The sequence below is a fragment of the Dipodomys ordii genome, unplaced genomic scaffold (genome assembly GCF_000151885.1).
Source record: "Dipodomys ordii isolate 6190 unplaced genomic scaffold, Dord_2.0 Scaffold38, whole genome shotgun sequence".
NCBI lineage: Eukaryota > Metazoa > Chordata > Mammalia > Rodentia > Heteromyidae > Dipodomys > Dipodomys ordii.
The window spans coordinates 11652686-11677992 of record NW_012267254.1 but is presented as its reverse complement, the minus strand read 5'-3'; positions in this window follow the sequence as shown (position 1 = coordinate 11677992).

Below are 25307 nucleotides of genomic sequence, written 5' to 3'. Positions count from 1 at the left end.
GTTCTTGTGACCTGCTAAATGACTCGTTTTATTCCAAGGCCTGAGTTGGAGCTGGCAGCTCCTCCAAGCTTTGTCAGTATCCAAGATGGAGATCACCAGTGCTGGGGGGGGAGGGGTGGCCTTCCCTCCTCTGCTCCCTGAGATGGAGTGAGGATGTTGGGCTTCTACTCACGCCGAGTCTTGGATCCTGGGTCGTCTCTGGTCTGCAAACTGCAGGATGAAGATGTCTGCTCCTTGTTGGTTCTTGCTGGTGTTGAGTAGAATCCACTCGCCCGCTGCGTCTGGCTTCTTTGTCCTGGACTCTCTGTGTGAGCGCTCAGGTATGGCCCCGGCTGCGGTCTCCGCCGCAACCCTGTCTTCTTGCCTTGGCTTTCCCCCTCTTGTCTCTCTGTCCTGTGATGGCACACTTGGTGTGATTCTCTGGCTTAGGACTGTTCACTGGAACTCTAAAACTGCTTTCTATGCGAGAGCTTGTTCAGATTCCAGCTTCTCCTCCGCCATCTTCCCAGAACCCTAAAATGCCTTATTTCTAAAATTAAGAATTCTTAGGGGTATGGTTGTGGCTCAAGTAGAAGACTATCTATCTAATAAGTACAAGGCTCTAAATCCACCCCACAGTATTGTTAGAATAAAACAAATCAGGTAACAGCTCCTATAAGATTATACTGGGAATGGTGGCCCATGTCAGTAATCCTAGCTACTCAGAAGGTAGGGAATGGGAGGATCACAATTTGAGGCCAGCCAGGACAAATTTTTGCAAGATTCCATTTTAATTCTTAAAAAGCTGAACACAATAATAGGCCCTATCATCTCAGCTGTTCAAGAAGTATACATAGGAAGATCAAAGTCCAAGACTATTTGAAAAATAACTAAAGTAAAAATTGCTATCTATACTCATGGTTCAAGTTGTAAATTACCTGTTGTAGTAAGCACAAGCCACTGAATTCAAATTGCAGTACTGCTACAAAGAAAAAAGAGTTCTTATCCAACTAGATTGCTAAGGTAAGAATGCGGGTATAAAGTGATTGAAGTAAAAAGAAAATAGTCGAATTATATGGAAAAATAAAACCAGGCTTGTCATATTTATCCTTGATATTTAAGTTTCTTTCTACTCTCCTGGAAAACTATTAAAAATACAGGAGCATTCTATGCTTGCCACACCTTTAGAACAAAATACAAATAATCTATGACAACTGAAAAATTCCCAAAAGTGATTTTCTGCAATGTCTTAAGAGACTCAGTCAAGGTCACTACCTGAACTTGGTAAACTTCATTTCTGAGAAAAACATCATCATTAGCTTATTTACATCGATGGATGGATAGATAGATAGATAGATAGATAGATAGATAGAGCTTCATAAACGAAGCTGTTCCAGACCCATTTATAATATATATTTTATTGCAAAGATACTGTACAAAAGGGTTACAGTTACATGAGTAAGGTAATGAGTACATTTCCTAAGGAGCACTGTTATCCCTCCTTTGTTTTTTCCCTACCATCCCTTCCCTCCTCACCTCTCCAACTTCTCCCTCCACCCTGCACCAGAAGCTGTAAACTTCATTTTCAACATAGTGTCTTGTACACCTCTTTTTTTTGCTTATGTGGTGCTGAGGAATCGAACCCAGGGCCTCATGCATGCAAGGCAAGTGCTCTACCACTGAGCCAACTTCCCAGCCCCGGGTCAACCTATATTCTTGTTTCAGCATTTTGTTATTTCCCTTTCCCTCCCCAAATTAGAAAAATGTATATACAAGACGCAGGGCACCAGAATCAAATAAAATGAAAACGGGTTATTCCATGGGGGAAGAACATAAAAAGAAACAAAAAAAAAATCACACAGTACATTATAAGTACATTAAAAACAACAACAACAGGAAGTGGCGCTGTAGCTCAAGTGGTCGAGCGCTCGCCTTGAGTTGAAGAGCTGAGGGACAACGCCCAGGCCCAGAGTTCAAGCCCCACGACCGACAAAAAAAAAAAAAAACTATATAGAGCACTCAGAACCTCGGCGATTTAAAAAAAAACATTATAAAAAATAAAAACAACAACAACAAAGATAAAATCTCTTGTGTCCCTATCTGGGGGTTCATTTTGCTTAGCATCAATTCTTATATAGTCCACACCCATTTTTGATAATTGTCTTAGTGGGGTGCTGGTGGCTCACACCTATAATCCTAGCTACTCAGGAGGCTGAGATCTGAGGATCGCACTTCAAAGCCAGTCCTGGCAGCAATGTCTGTATAGACTCTTATCTCCAGTAAACCAACAACAAACTGGAAGTGGTGCTGTGGCTGAAGCGGTAGAGCTCTAACCTTAAGCTGAAGAGCTAAGGGACAGCACCCAGGACTAGAGTTCAAACCCCATGACTGATAAAAATAATAATTGTCTTATGGTTTGTTTAGGTTATTTTAGGGTAATATTTTCACTGATTTTCCAAGGTATTATCTAAAATATATACATTTAAAAAAGATTACTACATATGAGAGCTACCTAATATTTCTAGCATCTTTAACTCTCTCACACTTGTGTGTGTTAAAGATGGATCTCAGGAATTTGAGCATATAAAGTAAGTCATACATCACTGAGCTACATACTCAGTCACTGCTAAATTTATAGGTATTTTTACCATAAGAATCTACGTGTATTTTCAAATACTTTGACATAGCAGAGCAGAATCAGACTTCATGTTAAGATTAGTGATCACCAACCCTCCAGGTCACAGGCAACCACCACTGCTATTGTTAGATTCTATGGTATGTAGACTATGCTTGTTACCTTATTTATCCTTTCTAGCCTTGATTCCATTTGCTAATAAATTTGTGTTATGTATCAGAGTATTCTTTTTTGCCGTGCCTTAGCATTTGAATGTCATCTGGCTAGCCAGTTACAAGTTCTAACAATCTTATCCTGACTTCTTCAATATTCATATTCCTTAAACTATTGTAATTTCAAAGCACTCATAAGGGGTTTCAGAATAGAAATAATTTAACTAGTGTATCCTGGGGATGTGAGTAGGTTAGGAGATTTACATTTGACCATCAAACAGACTGTATTAAAGAAGGAAGTAGAGAATTTGACCTACAAGATTTAACCAGAAAATTGCATGGCTCAAAATATTACTACTGGATTAACATTAATCTTACCATGATTTACTATTATCAAAGTAGGTTAAAAGAATAAGCATTTCACTTGCCCATGTAATTGTAACCCCTCTGTACAGTATTTTCACAATAAAAAAGAATAAGTATTTCACTAAACTTTAAAGTAACACAAATATCAACTCACATTTATATGAAATATTAAAGTGATTGTCATATAAATGGCTTAAGCTACCTTCTGCTTGCTTGGTCCAACCACCTCTCTCCCTCAAATCTCTTATTGTGTGAGAGTCAGTAAGTAAAAGATGTTTCAATCATTAGTAAATAACTGTCCCCTGAAAAACAGCAGGAAACAAAGTGACATAGACTGGTCCTAAGATACATGAAGATAATTCAGACTTTACAGACATTTGATCTGGGAGAATCAAAGGGATGCTTTAAAAAGTGAAATGTGAGTGAGATATGAAAAGACATGTGATCTCTGGCCAGGAAAAGTTTAGATTTGGCTTTGTGATACATGGAGGAGGTATTCTATTCCCTGACAACATGCCAATCCGGTCTACCCTCAAATGAGGATTAAGGATTTCTTCCTTCATCTTTAGCTGTCCATCTTGTAGTCACCATTTTCTGATTTAAATCAATAAATCACCCTAGTAATTATTAGCCAGAACAAATTCAGAAGTTATAAAATATGATAATTGGTTTTGTAGCTCAATAGCAAAACACTTGCCTAGTATGCACAAGAGTCTGGATTCTATCTTTATACTACAACAAACAAATACAGGATTTTATATATACATACACACACACACACACACACACACACACACACACACACACACACATATATATATATATATATATATATGTATGTAGACCTGCAGACCAGATATTTCCCTCAAGCATGTGTTATTTTGGCCCACATAGCATTGTTCAAAATTGTGTACATGAATGTTCTGACACTGAATGGTTCTCCTGTTTGAAGTTCTCACAATATCCTATTGCAGAGCTAGCTGAATTCTCACACTGTGCTATCTATTAAACAAGTAGGCATTTCATTTTATCACAGCCTCATGCTGGCTTCTTTGTTATTGTTTTACTCTAACTTCAGTACTTGTAGGAACTCAATCCTTTGTTCAGACATTGAAACAATCTTAGAACCTTCTAACTACATCTCAGTGATTTCCTTCCAATGATCCAATGTTCCCGTTGCTGGTGATCTTCATTGCTAATTACTTCCCTTATAGCTGAACACATAGCAAGCAGAATAAAAAGGACTGGATGAACCAAATCATCTCAAAAGTTATGCAATATCAGACAAAATAGATATCTATCATTGCTGGTTCTCAAGGGACCATGTCAAGGTAGGAACCACTGCTGGTTGGGATATATCCCTGACAATTACAGAAAGTCAGTCAGGGAGGGTAAATCAAAAGCTTTATTCACATTTTAGTCTTCAGAGGAGATTCAGAGAAGGAATTTGAATGTGAGAAGAAACTTAACTACTAAAAAGGGATACTAAGCTGGGCATTTCTATTAATTAGAACTTTCTAGAGAACAGTATTTACAGCTCTTCTCTTTTTGTTCACATAATGATGTTTTTCCTGCTCTTCAATATTGAAGTACACTCAATTACCTCTTAGTAGCCTCTCAATATTCAACTCAAAGTTACCCACATAACAAACTGTATTACATAACTTCTTTTTACCCTTCAACAGCCACTTTTTATGCTTCTCATCCCTGCTGTCTAGTACAGAAGGGTCCCTTCCTCTGACTTCCAGTAGGATGCAGCTAAAGAGGAGCTCCAGTATTAAATTAAGAGAGTACAGAACAAAGTCACTTTATTTATTCTCTTGGCTCTTGCCCTGCAGGGTCACCTTGGACTAGTTATGTCCACCAGTAGGAGGTTACTGTTCTACTCAACACAGCCTCTTCTCTTCTACTCTATTGTCTCCTTCAGGTTCTACTATAACTGCCTTCTTCTCTTTTGGGAGACTTGTCTTTGGGTAGGAACTGCTCCACCACTACTCTCACCTCATACCTGACTCGCCCTTATATCCCACCCACCCACACATTTAAGTAAGTCCATTTGTTTAAAAAAAAACTTGTAGAATTATTCCAATACAAATAGCTCCTTACTTTTTCTGAGAACCTAAAAAAAACTATATACATCAGTGCTGTAGAAATATTTACAAATGATCCTTCTGACCATAGTCTCCTTCACTATTCAGTCATAGTTCCCTGCTGATTTACATTGGTCTTGAATTATTTAATAGAATATAGACTCCCTGAGGATAAGAAATAGATTTTGTAAGGTTAATACAACTATCTTGACAATAAATCTACATATCCACTTTGAGTAAAGACTTCACAGTTTTACATGCCTGGTGGTGATGGTAGACATTGGATCCAGTATCAAAGGAAAATAAGGCATCTAAAGGATGCCTTAACAACAGGTAATGGATTGAAATCCAGATAGTCATTTAGTGTTAGAGACTCAATACAAAAGCATTTGCTGTCTTATATTTGACTTTTAATGTATTAATTCAATTGTTCATTCATATTTTTCCATATTCATCCATTGAATTTCACTGAGTACATACAAAGCTTTGAAGTAAACACTTGGGAAACCAAGATAAATGAGATATAGTTCCTGCCTTCAGATTACTTAAGTGGAAGCAGAAAAAAATTAAACTGTGGTATATGGAATGTTAGTAGCTAGCAAGACCCAGACACTGGGCTGGAGTTCAAGGAGTTTCCATGTTATGGTGAGAGGGACAGTAATGCTAACAAAGTCAAAACAGGAGGGTAGTCCTAGGGAATGAAGATGTGGGTCAGGTTACCAAAATTAGGTTTCAAACACTGGGAATAAGACATTAGTCAGAGCCAAGAAACAATGCATGGACTGCCTCTCAGAATAAGACAGCTGGCCAATTATCAGAGTGGAAGGGAAAGGTCAGGGCTAGCCTGGCAATAAGGGGAACTGAGGATGATCAGGGAATATTGGTCTGGAACTGCTGAAAGCCTTTGGCAAGGATAAATCTGAGTCACAGTGAACTGATACTCTGCTGATAAAAGGGTAGACAAAAAGGGAACCTCCACAGAAAGGAGGAATGCAAATGCTTACCAACTGTCACAGGGTCTTTATGGATGGCTGACTAGCAGTAATCTACTGAGAAAATTACAGAGGTACAAAAGCTTCATTCCCATGTAACAGGGGACTTTATAAGTTCAGAGGTGCATAATCAATTAAAGAGAATAAAATATCAAACTCAATTAGTTATAACATTTATACAGTTAACATAAGCTAACAGTAGGACCATAAATGTCTTTGAAAACTTTAAATTTCTCTTTTAAAAATCAAATGACTAAATCCACTATAAGAACTTGCTATTTAAGTAAACCATGAAATTAAACCTTACATAAAGTTGAGAATCTCCTGTGCTATCTGAATAATTTCCATCCTGATTATGTTTGTACATTTATGTATTAGATTCCCTTAAAATGAGAAACGTTCAGAATAAGGAGCAATGTTAGATTGCAACACCACTTGTGAGAGTTCAACATGTCCCATACTGCCAGACTCAGGACATGATATTTAAAAGGCAGTGATTCAAAGTTTCTTTACAGTCCAAACAACAGTGCCACAACATTGTAGAAAACCTCACATGGCTTCCAAAATAAAAGAAGGCCTTTCCTCCCAGAACCACAATTGGAAGCAACAAGTGCAAGCACAGGAAATGCAAGAACTCAGAGGAAACTTCATCAGAGAAACAGCAGAAACATTCATTCTCAATGTTAGACAGCTCATAGCCTTACAGCTGTATACTATTAATTATGAATATATTTACCAGTGTATGAGCTATAACTCAAGACCAAAATTACTTTGAGGAATTAAGCTGTAATATCATTATTTATAGCTCTCTGATATCTATTTTCTGAATGGCTCCTTCATTCCCTTCTGTCTAAAAGAAAAAAAAGTGCCCTCATTGTAGAGATAGATCTAGTAATGAGAATTAAAAGGAGAATCTATGGATCAGGAAACCAATCTAAGTAACTTTCAGACTTTGACACAGATTAAATAGTAGTGTTAATATATTAAAACTATTCCTTTCCACCTATTCTCATTCCCTTTACAGAAATCAATTAGGATATATTAGCTCTCAGAAAAATAATCCCTGAAGAGGTTTCTTCTTCCTAGAAAAAGGTGATGAATTTGGAATGAGACACTTAGTATGGGTAAAGTAATTTCAAACCATTTGAAAGAGAAAAAGAAGTCTAATTCAATGAATAGAAACAGTCAAAGCACTTGTCTCACTTCAGTCTCCATCTCAAATTGAATACAACTGTCTAAATAATGTTGAGACTTATCTCCAGGATTCCAAGTTCAGCCCTAGACACTACCTTTTGTTTAACAAGTTGTCTTCTAACACACTCTTCCCCAGATGTCCTGTGCCTAGAAGTCCGACTATATCTAGAGGCTCAGTGTTTAATGGGATTAAACCTGCTGGGTGGGGCCAATCCCCTTGCCAGCGACACACTTTCAAATGTCAATGAATTAGTAATCAGTACGCAACTAGTAAGTTACCTAGTAAATTCTTCTACTTTAGCCCAAAGCAGTTTCACTAGTAGGGAAAAAACACACAAGCAGATGGACTGTCTCAGAGCTGGATTTCAAACAAACAGTTTAAATAGGGAAAAAACAATAATTAACTAATAAGAATACCTCCCACATTTTGATGTCAGATTATTAGCTAGAGGGGCTTCCAAAGCTTCAGTAAAGAAAAGGACAAGAAAAGCATTTTGTTGAAAAAATGATGATTGTTCTGAGAAGGGTTTCTGTTTTGGCCCTAGTGTCAAGGTTCTCAGCTATTGGATTAGTTGGAAAGAGACTTTTACATCATTCCAAAGCCTAAGGCAGACTGGATTTAAGAGGTATTTGAAAATATAAAAAAACAAATAAATAAGGTTTTTGCAGGCTCTCTTGGTTCCCCCCCCTTGCCCAGAGGTAGAAAAGAAAAATTATATTAAGTGAAGTAAGCCAGGCCCAAAGAAACATAGGTCCCATGGTTTCCCTTATTTGCAATAACTAGTATATGTCTGGGAAAAGCAGAAAAGGTCAGATAAGATGATGTTAAGCAAAATGAACCCCAAGATAAGGACACAAGTGGTTTTTTCTTTCTTGCTATTGTTTCTAACATATTGCTTTATATGTCCCTCCCCCACGGTATGACCCCTGTTTTCACTGTATTTGATATTGGTATAATTTGGGGAGCAGAAGGGAAAAAACAAATTGTTTAAATAGGGATACAGATGGATCCATTGCAACAATGAGATGTACAAGATGCTATGTCAAAAAACGAACTTTACAATTTAGGTGGGAGGGGGTAGGATGAGGAAATGTAGTTATGGAGATGGTAGGAAAGGGTAGGAAAAACAAAGGAAGAGACAACAATGCTTGATAAGAAATGTACTCATTGCCTTGCTCATGTGATTTTAATCCCTCTGTACAGTATTTTCACAATTAAAAACTTTAAAAAAAAAAAACCTCCTCAAAACCCCCTCCTTAGTCTCAAGGGATCCCTCTTCTACATTATCACCTAAAATGCTATTTTGGTCGAGTCATCTGCTGCCTGTTCATAGAAGACAGTAATAAATTTCCAAACCAACTGGAAAAGGATTTGTGCTATATTTTAAACCAAGCTTCTGACACATCATGTGTCAGCTGGAGGGGATGACGACCTCCAACATTAGACTAGCAAACTCCAGCTGAACCAGGAATCTTACAAAATTTGAGCAAATCACTATACCCTCCCCAAGTATCAGCCCCAAAATAAAGTATTTTCTAATTATGGATAGGAAGTGAGGGAAGCAGCTCTTAATTTACATAAACTCAGACAAAAAGACTAAACAAATCAAGCTAATCTTAAATGCAGGATGAAGACTTAAGTATATTTCTGTTGGTTTTCTTTTTTTAATAATAAGTTCATTTTAAAGCAAATTCTATCATTTATGAAAGGTAGTATTTCTGTTTCCAAACTGTCTTTTCTGAGGGAAAAAATGAGACAAGTAACTACTCAAAATTAACATTATCTTCACATTATCTTCATGTTCAGTCATTACAAGTTTCTATATTCTGCAATTTACCCTAAAATTCTCTGCAAAGAATCTGTACTATGCTTTGAAAATCAAAGATTCTTTCTCTTCTTCCTTACATCTTCCTGCCTTTTATCACAACCATTTCTCCCTCTCCCTCTTCTCTCCTACTTTGTTATTTACTTGAAGGAATCTCAGATCTAGATTGACAGTCTGTCCTTGGGTACTTTCCTTCTTCAGAGATGCAGGCTTCAAAATAGTCTACTGCTCTGACTCTGACATAAGTAGATATATAATCAGAAAAATAGAAAAGGGAGGACATTCGGCCACTTAATTTCTACCACTCAGAAACTAAGAAACCTAAAGATTTACGTGTTCCCATCAGACTAGTAAAGAGCTTAGATCCATAATAAAAGCTTGGTGAAGAACTCATTGTGCATCATCAGTGGGTAACTTCAAAAGTGAAAGGATCCATTATATACATCCCAGGGGACCACGCAGAGGTAGGCAGGCACAGGAGAAAGATTCACAAGGTTTATTAGAGGAGCCATATTTGCCCCTGAGAGAGAGCACATGGCGACCTCCACTATCTAGGTAGCAGCAGGGACTGAGGGTAGGAAGTGAGATATATGGGAGTTTAGGTGGGACTGGGCAGAGAGAGGAAGGGGCCAGCTGTATGGGGCAGGGAGGAGCCTAGGTCTGGGCGGAGCTGAGGACCAAAGATGGGCATAATGCTTACAAAAACAACCAACTTCTGTCAGTTTAGATGATAGTAAGTCATGACAAAACACTGAGAAGGTGAAAATATGATTTTATTTGCATGAATATATACTTTTCATCTACAGACTGTCAAATTTAGAGAGAGGTCATCATAAATTTTGATATTTCAAACTCTCTAACATAGGTATATTCACTTTTACATTTGAGGAAAGCCTCCATGGATTAATCAAGGGTTCAACCAGGAAATCAAGACATTTACAGTTCTTAAAAGAAGATATTCAAGACAAAAAATAAATGCCTTACACAGTTGATGAGGACATTGAGAAGCCAAACAAAGGAAAGGAAGGTTACCCGGATATTAGCAAAAAAAAAAAAAAAAAAGGCCACTAACACCTAGCACTGAAGAAGAGAAGTAGCTGTTTAGGAACTCTTGAGCCACAGCCACCCAGCAGAAAGTAGAACCACAGTGGGTCTGTCTGATGGGACACAGATGAAAGGCAGGCACATTGAAGGTGCTACCCTAGGCTTGGGGTGGAAATGGCAGTAAGAAATACTAGTCTTCTTTCCTCCTCCTGCCCTTCAATGTCCTATGTGTCTCCCCTTGGCTGAACACAGCCAGAAGGTAGTTATTGATAGAAAGATTAAGAAATGTAGCCCACAGGCATAATAGTCCTTATCCTACAAAGCCTGTAGAAGACAAGCAAGGAAGGAATGCATGTGAGGGCTAACAATCCCAGAATTGGTATACTCATTTTTCTTTTATATAAAGTTGAACAGTAGTATCTACTTCCCTAAATTATAATTTCATTAAAGAGAGTGTGTAAAGTACCTACCAGTGAGCCTGATCCCAAGTAGCTTTTAATAAACAGTAATTTGTTTTCTTAGTTTCAGCTCCTATTTCCATCTGTGCTAAATTTGTAACATTCTCATTGAAAGGAGTAATTGATTTCTTTCCACTTTCAGGACAGACTTGTTTCTCATTTTACCAAATAAGCTATATTCGTTCCTGATTTTGATATCTCACATGTTCCTGTAAGTTGATTTCTCTTAAGATATGTTTGTAATCAGCAATATTCTGGATTAAATGAGTTAATGAATTCTACTACTGAATACTAAAAGGGGGCTCTTGTAAAGGAAGAAGGTCCCCCAACAAAAGGCTAGGGGAAGATAAATATCACCACTGTAAAACACCAGCTGGGTCCAAAGCCTTCTGTTTATGTCAGAGAGACCTCTGTCTTATAAATGTATCCTTCAGCTACATAGCCCAAGTATGAACATTTCAGCCAAGAAATTTTGGAAAACCATTGACAGCCATTTCAGGAAATAAAAATGGAAAGATGGAGATACATAGAATAGTTAAGCCTCATGCATCATAAGATGTTGATCCTGAAAGGGGATTTGTGTTTCAAACACCTATGCTGCCACTTAGGAAATTTAGTCCTAAGGAACTCAAAATTCATGAACTGTTGAGCTGAATTGACATTTAAGCTCTTCCTTTGTCCCCCAACCTCCTATTTCCACCACAGTTAGAGAAGATGCATTAGGACATAGAGATCACAAATGATGAAAAGCAATTTATTCCAAAGCTCAAGATATCTTGTATTAAAAATAATTAATAATGATAATAATAGCAACGAGGTAACTTTTATGAAACTTCTTTCTCAAAAATTGAAGAATTGCCAGGCACCAGTGGCTCACACCTGTAATCCTAGCTACTCAGGAGGCTGAGATCTGAGGATTATGGTTCAAAGCCAGCCCTGACAGGAAATTCCATGAAACTCTTATCTCCAATTAACCACCAGAAACCCTGAAATGGCTCTATGGCTCAAGTGGTAGAGTGCTCACCTTGAGCTGAAGAGCTCAGGGACAGAGTCCAGGCCCAAAGTTCAAGCCCTACAAGCAACCAAAAAAAAAAATGAGGAAAAACTGCTTGTGTCCCTATCTTGGGGTTCTTTTTGCTTAACATCATTTTATCTGGTCATATGTACATAGCTTTTGACCTTTTCTACTTGTCCCAGACATATAGTAGTTATTGCAAATAATGGAAACCATAGGACCTATGTTTCTTTGGGCCTGGCTTACTTCACTTAATATAATTTTTTCCGTCTTTCCATTTCCTAAAAAATGGGGCAATATCATTCTTTCTGATGGAGGCATAGAATTCCATTGTATATATATATATACCACATTTTCTTGATCCATTCATCTACTAAGGGGCATCTGGGTTGGTTCCATATCTTAGCTATGGTAGATAATGCTACAATAAACATAGTTGTGTTGGTAGCTTTAATATGGTCTTGCACTGTATTTGATGTCAGTGCCCTGCATCTTCTGTATACACTTCTCTAACTTGGGGAGGGGAAGGGAAAAAAATAAAAAACATTTTAAAAAATTGAGGCTATTGTAAGATATTTCTTTGTTGCTTTGTATGTCCCTCCCCCATGGTATAACCCTTGTTTTCACTGTATTTGATGTTGGTATAATTAGGGAAGGAGAAGGGAAAAAACAAATTGTTTAAATAGGGATACAGGTGGACCCATTGCAACAATGAGATTACAAGATGTTATGTTGAAAATGAACTTTATATTACAACTTTGGTGCTGGGGTGGGGGGAGGGAGGGGAAGGCGGAAAGGGATGGGAAGGGGAAACAAAGGAGGAGGCAACAATGCTTAATAAGAAAAGCACTCATTACCTTGCCCATGTAATTGTAACTCATCTGTACGGTATTTTCGCAATAAAAAAATTGAGGCATCTTATAGAATGAGCATTGAATTACAAATTAAGGGATTTTTAACTGTCAAATAATTACCCGAGTACCTGATTTTATTATTGAAAATGATGGTATTAACCCCAATTTTTTAAGTATTTTATTCATATCATTTAATTACATAAAGGGTTTTTTGTGATATTTACACACACACATATACATATATAATGTATCTGGATGAAATTTACCTTGTCTCTGAACTTTTTAACTCTCCTCTCCTTTTTAACAGTTTTTGTGGGTTATATATATGTATCTTTTATCATATTTACTGCTTTTTACCTTCTTCTTTTTCTCCCACTTGTACTACCTCAGCAAAACCCTCCTTTTACAATCATGTTATATTATTTTTTTAGGTCTATTTTCTTCATATGAGTAAAAACATGATATTAGCTTTCTGACTTCTCTGTTTTCTAATGTTCATAGTTATACAAATAGGTTTTATTTTATTTTTCTAATATGCAATACGGAAGATAAACAGAGAAGGAAAAAAGAGGCCAGCAAGGGAAAGGGGAAAGAGCTCTTTATAGTCTTATTGAACTAGAATAAATAGTTATCTATTAACAAAAGTAATAAATCAGCAGACTAGGTAGGAGATACAAACATTCTTACTCTACTAGTGATGACAGCCACTGGACAAAGTATTGATGCTAGATATACATTAATACATCAATGTATCCAATAATGTGATGGTCATACCACAGCTGAAGGCAGCTTCTATTGAGTCCACAGGTCTTGGGACCTCAAGGAGTGACCTCAGGGCTCAAAGTCTATACATACACACAAAAAAAATATTAGTCTTTTGTGTTAGCCAAAATGTATGTATCTCCATGGTGTCTTAGCATTGCCTTTGTTTAGATGGTAAAATAAAAACTAAAATTAAAATATGAACCTAAAGTTATACAATTACTTAATATTCCATCATGTTAAAACCTCATCAGCAATAAACAGTCTGATAAATCTGATTTTGTCTGGAGAGTAAATTTTTATGAATAAATAGGGAATGATAGTTGTTACTAGCTTAGAGACAGACAAGATGCAATTCCAATATCTACTGGTAACTGGAAAGATTGATATGTTGAGATTACTTTTGTTACTCTAGTGAAAATTCCTTGTTGAAATTGTCCTGATTTCCCACTACATGATAAAGAGATCAGGTTAAGACCCTTGCTCTGGATTTTTTTAGCCACCCTTCAAAACAACCCTGCTTTGTGTACTATTAATGAGTTAATAGTACCATGCAAGGTGAATGACAGCCAAATTTATGAATCATATGGGTTAGTAAGGCCTAATAGTGACATGCAAATACATTAAGATTTGTTTCTGTGGCTAAAAAATAGTAAGTCTATTTTTTTTCTTTTTTCTTTTTCTTTTTTTTTTTTTGGTCCGGTCGTGGGAACTCTGGGCCTGGGCACTGTCCCTCAGCTCTTCAGCTCAAGGCTAGCACTCTACCACTTGAGCCACAGCGCCACTTCTGGCTTTTTTCTTTTTGTTTATGTAGTGCTGAGGAATCGAACCCAGGGCCTCAGGCATGCAAGGCAAGCGCTCTAGCACTGAGCCACCTTCCCAGCCCCAAAATAGTAAGTCTAGAATAAAGCAAATATTGTTTCTGATTGCTTACATGAAATATTTAACCCCCCTCTGATATTTTAGCTTCTTCACTCTGAGAAGTAATATTTACTTCACAGAGGTTTGTCTTATAGTAGATAACATAGAATACTGAGCACAACATTCAGCATCTGTTCCCTTTATTTCTCCCTTTAATAAAACAACATTCATACTCACTGCCTGTGGCCTTTAGTTTTGAGTCTATCATTATTTTGATCAATGATTATGATCAAAAGGTCAAAAGGCAAATATGTTGTCACCAAAATTGCTATGAGAGTCTACTCACCAAACCTACAACATGGCTCTACCACATGATTCTGTTGGCTTCTGATACACTCAATGAATGCAGAGTTAGTGGAAATTTAACCTCTCTTGATTTTTTTTTGGGGGGGTCTGGTCATGGGGTTTGAACTCGGCCTGGGCGCTGTCCCTCAGCTCTTCAGCTCAAGGCTAGCACTCTGCCACTTGAGCCAAAGCGCCACTTCCAGCTTTTTTCTTTTTGCTTATGTGGTGCTGAGGTATTGAACCCAGGGCCTCATGCATGCAAGGCAAGTGCTCTACCACTGAGCCACCTTCCCAGCCCAACCTCTCTTGATTTATGAGAAACTTTTCTAGAGGCTTTTGGTGAAACAAATAAACATCTGAGAATAGTCATAGTAGGGCTAGTAAAGTGATAACCCAGAGCTTAGAATAAAGGCATCCTAGAATAAATTTATCTTTATGTCAGCACTTAGGAAATACCTAGGCTGACTTTCCTGAAAGTGATAAGACTACATCTCTTTTACTTGCTTTTCCATTTCTTGAACATGGGCCTTACCCTCAAAATATCAACTGCAGACATTTTCCAATAAAATTGCCAAAACTCATGGACACTGACACATTTAAGAAACAGGAAATGAGGGAAGTAGATCTTCACATAAAACTGATTTGCTCATCAGGTCATTACTACCACAGCTATTAAATGGTTTCTTCAGGATTTACTTCATGGAAGAATGATTTGTAGTCTTCTAACAAAAATTGAGAATCTGGTTGTGGTCATTACCTTTATTAATTTAACTGGCCAGGGACTCACAACTGTCAGTGTGGCCTCATGGAATCACAAAGGAAGTCTATCTATCTTAGTGAAGGAAATATGCAAGATTGTGTGATGATTACCTATTAAAGACACACAGAAGACCCATTCCAGGACATAATGTTGACCTTTTGGATTTTATAACATTAATTTGCACATAAATCTGGTGCCTGCATACAATTCATGTGATATCAGACTTCTTCTGCATTCCACAGCTGTTAAAACATAGATGAATGGATGTCAAATCAAGCTTTATTATCAAGACATCAATGAATTCCACAATATGAAATTAGTCTGACACAGTCCTATTAATTTCTATGATGTGGAGAAAACTACTATGAAGTAATTTGAACCTAAATCCCATATTTTCTCTATTTTAATTAATATTTTTGGTGCTGGGACCAAACCTGGAATCTTGTATATTCTAAGTGAGTAACATCATTGAACTGTATCGGTAGCCCTAATTTCCATGTTTGTAAATCTCTAGGGGTTTCAGATATTCAAACATATCCATTGACTCAGGTAAATATGTCTACAAGAAAAAGTTCCTTTCATAGGTTCTTTAGTGGGTAAATAAAGTTTCAATTTACTGATAAGGGTCAGATACATAGCAAAGCCAGTAATTACTATGGACACTTTATAATCCTGAAGCAGTCCAAAGGCTTCATGGGAATAGTAATTCTTGACCTACTAGAAAGGGCAGGACTTAGAAAGACAAAGAGGTAGGATGACATTCTTTTTCTTTTTTACTGTACTAGCTAGCCCTTTTAAGTTCAAGGAATAAAGACATGGGTTATTTCCATGGCAAGAGAAGTAGTGTCACAATATAAGGGTATTGGATGAAGTAGGAAGCATAAGAAATTGTCTCATCAGCTCCACAGTCAGACAAATGTGCAGATTTAGCAATTGAATAGTAACTCTAAGAATTTAAGAAGTAATCAAACAAGTAGATATATTTTATTTTCAACTCTAATAATTACATAAAATCTTTAATGATTTGTCCTATGTGTAACTTTATGTTACAACTCTCCTAAAAGTAACTCCAGAATATCTCTACCCCCATTTCATCCATCTGTCTCTCTGTCTGTCTGTCTATCTATCTATCTATTTATCTATCTATCAGCCCTAAGGTTTCTGCTTATTTGGGGCTTTTAATTATTATGTTTGCTTTACAGTTCTTGCCCACTCTGTTACGTAGTGACATTTTTAAAGTATTTTTCATACATGTGCCACAGCATAGAGCATCTAAATGATATGCCTTGTCACACTAAGTTTAGAATTTCACTTTTAGGACAGCTTCTATTCTGAGCCACAGGGATTTCTCAGTAAGGAAAAGGCCCAACCAACTATAATTGGGATGGTAAGAATATTTGGCATAAGCTATTGTTCTCAAAAAGGGCAACGTGTAATACTTCTTAGCAGGATATAGCATGTCTGGTGCCACCATTCAAGCTACTAAGTGCAAAGAAAATTTGAGCAAGACAAAAGGTGATGATTCATAAATGTATGGAAAATAAAGTGAATTAGACAAGGTTTGCCAGAAAGATTGAACTAATAGGATACAATAGGATATATGTGCATATATACATACACATACATAACAGACACTGGTAGAAGAGTGAGAAAGAAATACATATACAGGTAGAGAAAGAGATTGAAAGAGAGAGGGAGAAAGCAAGAGAGCGAAGGAATTAATGTTTGTCAGATACCTGTATAGGAAGTTCTATGGTACATGATTCTACAAAAGTTTCCTTAATTCTCAAAATAACCCCATTAGTGGCATTTATTTCCTGTACTTTATAGAAGAGGAAGGTAATTGAAGATCAAGTAGCTTATTACAATTTAGTAACTGAGGAGAAATTCAACCCAGGTATGAATTACTCCAAAATCAAAATAATTACTACTATACCCTCTCACCTCCTGGGACTACTGTGAGCTCTGAGTATAAAAGTTTGGAGAGGGATTACATATTGCTGGAGGCTCAAGATAGCATGCCAAGGAATTTGGTAAGTAATCTCTGAAAATTTCGAATTGGGAGGATTAAATTCTGCTATGAAAAGTGATATTTTAAGGAAATCAATGAGACTAATTTTAATAAAAACTTATATGTCAGACATTGTAATATGTGCTTTACATGGACTGACATTTCTTTATCACAACTTTATGAGATATTATTATCTCCAGAAACTAAGGGAAAGATTAAGTCATTTGCCCAAAGGCTACAGAACTTGTAAGTAGCACAACAAGGATTTGAGCACAAGAAATCTGGCTCAGAAATTCATCTGACACATAGCATGAAATGTACAGTACAGGAAAAAATATGGATACAGAAAAATCAATTTGGAGGTCAATATAAATGTCATTATTAAAAAAGAATAAAGTTGGGTCAAGGTGGTAAGAACAAAAACAATGAAAGGATCAATCTAAGAGATGACTATAAGGGATCTCTCTAATTGTCTCTGCAGGGCATATGTATGGAAAGAGAAAGACAGTATCACTTAGTTACCAGTTCTTTCTAAAAGGGACTAGATTCCATCTATTTATCTATTACTAAAATAGAAGGCAAAAAAAGATAAGGGTCTTGCAGGTGTGTTTCTCTATAGCAATAGCTTAAAACCCACATGACTTTTTCTTTCCCATCAAAAGGTAATAATTTTCTAATCTCAAAGGAAAGAGACACTTGCCCCCACCAAATAAGAGTCTAAGTAGCATCTATTATAATAGTGGTAATTTATACACAATGGTTTCCTTAGCAACAAAGAACTAACAAGTTAGTTGTTTAGAGTTTAAATAAAATCTCAAATTTCAGAAACTATACTCTAAAAGGATATAGTATCTATTGTAGAATCATATATTTCGCTTAGCATTAAAAGAAATGGAAAGTACTTGAAAACAGATGTTTTAGTGACTTTTGTGAACATTGACAATGTTTAGCCTAACCAAGGAGCAGAGATTTTACAAATTATAGAGAACATTTACTTTTTGAAAGTTTAGAAATTAGATTAGTTGTTGATTGACATGCAAGGATGAATAAGGATCCAGTTGGGACAGTTGGAATTCCAGGAATTTAATGAGAAAAATGATCAATGCTGAAAACACAATTACATTTACCTCAAGCATAGGCTGCAATCCATCAAAATAGGGTTTGAAGACTTTGTTCAAGTGATAGAGCACCTGCTTAGCACTGACATGAAACCCCAGTATTGCCAAGCAAAACATGTGTATCTCAACAGATTTTTCGAACAAAGGAACTAGACCTGAAAATAAAAATGACGACAGTAATATTGAAAGGAACAGTTTAAGGGTGGGAATCAGTGGGAGGGGAGAATGAAAGGAGAGAAAAGAATGTGAATATAATTGAAGTACTTCATATTTATGTAAAAATAAACAATGAACCCCATTAATCAATAAATAGGGAAAGAAGGGGAAATAGAATATGTGAATTTGATAACAGTATATTAAATGCATGTAACTATAAACAATGAAAACACTGTACAATTAATATACACTAACAAAAGAGGGATTTTGAAGATTGGTATTGACATTCCTTTAGCACTGTTTTCCCTGTTAAGGATTGTTTTTACTATTTGGTGTCTTTTTTATTATTCCATATGAATATTTGGATTGCTTCTTCTTATTATTGAAGGATATTGTTAGGATATTGATGGGTATTGCATTGAATTTGTAGATAGCTTTGAGCAGCATTGCCATTTTTATGATGTTAATCCTTCCAATCCAGTAGTATGGAAATCTATTTCTATTTCTTTAAATCTGCTTTAATTTCCTTTTTCAAGTTTTTAAAATTTTCATCATAGAGGTCCTTCACATCTTTAGATATTTTTGAGGCTATTACAAAAGGGGTTGTCTTCCTGATTTCAGTATTGTTCTTCTACTTGTTGGCAAACAAAAAGCTACTGATTTTTGTGGGTTAATTTAATACCCTGCTACTTTGCCAAAGTTTTGAATAAGCTCAAGTATCTTGGGAGATAAATCTATGGGGTTCTTTAAACACAAGATTGTGTCTGCAAAGAGGGAGAGTTTTAGTTCTTCCTTATTTCCTTCTTTCTTAGTTGGATCCCTTTAATGTTTGTCTCTTTCCTTATTACTCTTGCTAGGAATTCCAGTATTATATTGAAGAGGAGTGGTAAGAGTGAACATTCTTGTTTCATTCCAGATCTTAGAGGAAACGGTTTTAACTTTTCAACATTAAGCGTAATGCTAGCTGTAGGTTTGTCATATACAAGCTTTATTATATTGAGGAATGTTCCATGGATTCCTAACTCTCCAGAGCTTTTATCATACAGGAATGCTGGATCTTGTCAAATACTTTCTCCACATCTATTGAGATGATCGAATGGCTCTTGTCCTTGCTCCTACTGATTTGATGAATTACATTAATTGAATTACTTATATTGAGACTTCAAACTCCATTACAAAGCCATAGTAATAAAAACAGCTTGGTATTGGCACAAGAATAGGCCTGTGGAACAATGGAATAGAAGATACAGAAATGAATCCACAGACTTTTGCCAGCTAATATTTTATAAGGGAGCCAAAAACACAGGTTGGAAAAAAAAAGACAGCCTCTTTAACAAATGGTGTTGGCAGAATTGGCTATACTGAAGCTACATCCTTACTTATCACCTTGCACCAGATTCAATTCCAAATGGATCAAAGACTTTAATGTAAGACCAGATGCCCTGAAAATATTATAGGAAAGGATAGGGGAAACACTAGGGATCTTTGGCATGGGTCAAAACTCCCTAAGTAAAAATCCAGAATCACAACAAATCAAAGAAAGTCTGGATCAATGCAATTACATAAAACTGAAGAGCTTCTCCATGGCAAACAATATTCCTACCAAGATAAATAGAAAACCTACAGAATGGAAGATCTTTACTAGCTATGCATTAGACAAGGGCCTCATATCTAAAATATACTTAGATCTCAAAAAATTATACACCCCAGAAACATATCCTCAAAGAAAAACAATCCAAATAAGAAGTGGGCTAATGGCTTAAAAAGAGACTTCTCTGAAGAAGAAATAAGAATGGCCAATAGGCACATGAAAAGATGTTTAATATCTCTGGTCATAAAAGAAATGCAAATCAAAACATTGAGATTCCACATCACTCCAGCTAGAATGGTCATTATCAAGAAAAATAACAATAACATGCTGGCAGGGATGTGGCCAAAAGGGAACAATACTACACTCTTGTTGTGAATGTAAACTTGCTCAACCACTCTCAAAAGCAGTATGGAGGTTCCTCAAAAAATTTAACAAAGAGGGCTGGGAAGGTGGCTCAGTGGTAGAGCACTTGCCTTGCAAGCATGAAGCCCTAGGTTCAATTCCTCAGCACCACATAAGCAAAAAGAAAAAAGCCGGAAGTGGTGCTGTGGCTCAAGTGGTAGAGCACTAGCCTTGAGCTGAAGAGCTGAGGGACAGTGCCCGGGTCCAGTGTTCAGGCCCCATGACCGGACCCAAAAAAAAAAAAAAAAGAGCTCCCCTATGACTCAGTAATCCCACTCCTGGGCATTTACCCAAATGACCACAATCAAGGCCATACTAATGCCACCAGCACAACCATGTTTATTGCAGCACTGTTTACCATAGATAGCTAAGAAATGGAATCAACCCACATGCCTCTCAATGGACAAATGGATCAGGAAAATGTGGTATATATTTATGATGGAATTTTATGCTTCCATCAGAAAGAATGACCTTGCCCCATTCATAAGGAAATAGAAAGACTTGGAAAAAATTATTTTACATGAAGTAAGTCAGACCCAAAGAAACATAGGTTGCATGGTTTCTCTCATTTGCAATAATTATAATGTGCCTGTAAATCTACAAGCAAACCCAATGGATAGTAAAAGACAAAAAAATTTTACTTGGACATGATTCAACAGGACTCTAAACATTCACACAGTGAGACCAAAGGTTGATATTCTTAGAAAAGGGCTCAATGGCTATGTCATATGTTCATGTAAAATGCTTATTGAAATGCACTCCAAGAAAGGGAAACAGAGGGTTTTTTATTGTACCACTTGTGGTTCTTTCTTTTTAATTTTTTCTTCTGTTTTTCCCCCTTTTGTTGCTGTTTTTTTAATTCCTGTATCCTTTGTTTTGTATGTAAGATTATCTGATTTGGGGAGGGGAGAAGAATTATAGAAACAGTGGGAACGAATTCAGCAATGATACTCACTAGACATTTGAGGGGGGGTAGTTCATGAGGAAAACCTGGAAGAATAATAAGGGAGAGAGTAACACTGTCAAAAAGAAATATACTCAGTTCATGACTTATGTAACTATAAACCCTCTGTACATAACCTTTACAATAAAAAAGAAAGAAAGAAAAAGGGAGTAAGGGAGGGAGGGAGGGAAAGAGGGATGGAGGGAGGGAGATAAAGACAGGAAAACTAAGAGAGCATAATGGAGTGGCATTGAATATAACCACTCTACCAAAGCTCAGTATTACAACTGATACTAGGTATAGTGAAGGCAAAGCAGAAGTTTTTGTTTTTTTGTATGGTTTTTATTGTTAAAAATACTATATCAAGGGTAACAGTTACATGAGCAAGGTAATGAGTACGTTTCCTATCGAGCATTGTTGCCTCCTCTTTTGTTTTTTCCCTACCATCCCTTCCTTCCCACCTCCACAACTACCCCCCCATCTGTTTCTTTTTTAAATGTTATTGTATTGTAAAGATGCTGTACAGGGGGGGACAGTTAAAGATGCTGTACAGAGGGGGGATGACAGTTACAAAGTAGTGAATACATTTCTTGTCGAGCATTGTTACCCCCTCCTTTGTTTTTCTCCTACTATCCCTTCCCCCCCCATCTCCCCCACATCTCCTCCATCCCCTGCAAGTTGTAAAGTTCACTTCCAACATAGTGTCTTGTGAGTCTCATTGTCACAATGGGTCATCCTGTATCCTTATTTCAGCATTTTGTTATTCCCCTTCCCCTCCCCAAATTAGATAATTGTATATACAAGATGCAGGGCACCAAAATCAAATACAATGACAGTAGGGGATATACCATAGGGGGAAGGTCATACAAAAGGAACAAAAGAAAATCACATAGTACATTAAAAACAACAACAACAAAGAAAAACCCCTTGTGTCCCTATCTTAGGGTTCATTTCACTTAGCATCATCTTATATGGTCATATGTAGATGGCTTTTGAGTTTTTCTGCTCATCTGATAATATTATGGAATTCTAAGCTTCCATCAGAAAGAATGATACCACCCCATTTGTTAGGAGACGGAAATACTTGGAAAAAATCATATTAAGTGACATAAGCCAGACCCAAAGAAATATAGGTCCCATGGTTTCCCTTGTAATGCAATATGAGGCTTCTGTTTCCTAAGGATTATAAGAATCAGGAGGTGGTCATGGAAAAACATAATGAAAAGCTTATTTCTAAACTTTTACCAATTAAATATTCACCATAATTTTGTGAAATTATGTGCCCTTTGGTTAAGCTAGAAAATTTTATCAAAAAAGCACCCTCATTAGTTGAAATAGTTTTCTGAATTGTTGGTCCACATTACAAAACCATGTTCAGGATACAGTTTATCAACTACACCAGTTCATAAATGCTGGGAATCAATACTTACCTAGATTTTAGGGAAGGCCTATAAACTGATTGTGCTTTTTCCAATTGTATATTTTCTTTATTTTCTTTACAAAGAAAGCTATTATCAGGAAAATTCATTGTAAAGCACTATTACTTTAAAGAGTAAAACTTGCCTTTTTCTTCTGCAGGCCAAATTCAATAGGAAACATTGCCATCATCTTTATGCTATGTGAAGTCCCTGAAGCAAGAACATCTCTCCAAAACGCAGCAAAGTGGCCTGTCTTAACTTTGCTCTGCACAGTGCCGTGGGTCACCACATGAAATTGTTACTGGTCATTCAGCACTTGATTATGTTTTCAGAGTCCTTCTCAATAATACTTGTTTTCTCTTGCAAGTAAAATCACTGCTAGCAATAAATTTTAAGAGGGTGCCATGCATTTAAGAGGCAATGTTGTGCCAAAATGAAATAAAATTCTTTGGAGTCAGACATTTCTGGATTTCAGCCACTTTATTTAGTGCATGAATTTAAGTGATTTAATCTCAGTTTCCTCAACTGTAAAATGGAGAAAATAATATATTTTCATATGTTGTTGTGAGGATTAAATGAAACAATCCATACAAAGAGCTTAGCACAGTGATAAGTACTCAATCTAATGTTAGGCATTTAAATATTAATAAGTTTGGCCTATGGAAATTTTTTGTCTTTTTTTCCTCTGTTTTTTTCTCCACTATAACATAGCTAAGGAAGGATGAGAACAAATTACACCTATCCACATTTCCTCATTTACTTCAAAGACATAGCAACAGCACTTTTCCTGCACTTAGGGAAGTTTCTTGAAACTGATTTCCACTCAAATATTTGCTCTTGAGTACAGTGCATGATTCTGTGAGTAATCATTCAAGTGCACTCTATTTCATTAATGCCAAAACTTCAGGTAAAGTAAACATATATTTCCCTGGTCATGGTTCAGACATGCTATTTTTATCAAAAAAAATAGAAATAAAAGTGCTATTTCTCAGATCCTCATTGGTTTAACAAAGAAAAATTTAAGCCAGTAATATTCAAATAATCTTATGAGTTTCTCAATCCATTTATCCTGAATTCTTAGTCATAATCATGTTTTTTCCCATTTGCTTCACACCTTCCCCCTCAAGTCAATGACCAGTTCTGAACATGTATAAGGAGTAGAAAGACAGTGAAAAGAAACAGAATTTTTTGTTGACCCTTTCTTCTTACTGTTCCTGCTGCAATTAATCCCATCTGATGCTCAGCTAACACGTTGTCTAATCTTCCTTTAAATTGTGCATCAATTAAAGTTTTCTCTTTGAAAAACTATCAGAATTGTATGTCACAACTCTGAGGATATGCAATTTGGGTTAAAATCAGCTGACTCATTTGTGCATGTGTCTATAGTCAGATGGCAGTCAAGGACCTCACTCACATGTCTGAAGATTGGCTGGCTATCAAGATGTCATGAGAAAAGTAGATTATTCAACAGAATCCCCAGTTTATTAGTCTCTATTTAGGTTCTAAAACATGTGTGTTTCCTTCATTAATTACCTCAGTCACTGTGTGGATATTTTCATCACATTTTACCATCCCTGAGACTTAGCAGAATAGGAAAGAGAGACAGAAAAATGAGTCTACCAAATGCATGACAAATGTATTTTTCCTGTTTCCAGAGCACTATATCTATCAGTCTTTCATTGTAATTTCACATCTTTATGAGTGTTTTCTACCTGTGATGAGGTATAGGGAGTAAGGGAGACAGAAAATCTGCTTAGACTGATCTTGTATTCTTCTTGACTTTCTCTTAATTATACGTAAACTAGAGGATATTTTTACCTCAGGAAACAAAAATTTTCTACCATCATTCTTACAGTTCATTCTGATAACTCACTTTATGAATTATTAATTTTTACACATGAGAATTATTATTTAGATGCGCAGAATGTAGTCAGACATAATATCTCTCTAAATCATGATGCAACCAAAGGCAGAGACTCCACAGAGTGTTGTATAACTTGAAAGAGATGCTATGATTTACTAGGGAGAAAAATGTGGAGACATAATATCTTGAAGTATTAGTGAATGAATTTTCATTCTCTTTTTACCCCTCATTACCCCTCAATATTTCCAATTAAAATTAGACCTTGAGGTTGAGACTTATTACCTTGGGCAAAAACCCAATGAATAAAAGAGTCACATTCTTAAAGTTTGATTTAGAATTGCAATTCTGAAAACTTCTGGGTTTTTTTACAAGTTTTTTATTGTGAAAATACTGTACAGAGGGGTTACAGTTACATGAGCAAGGTAATGAGTACATTTCTTTTGGGGGGGACAATTTCTTTCTTTTTTTTAA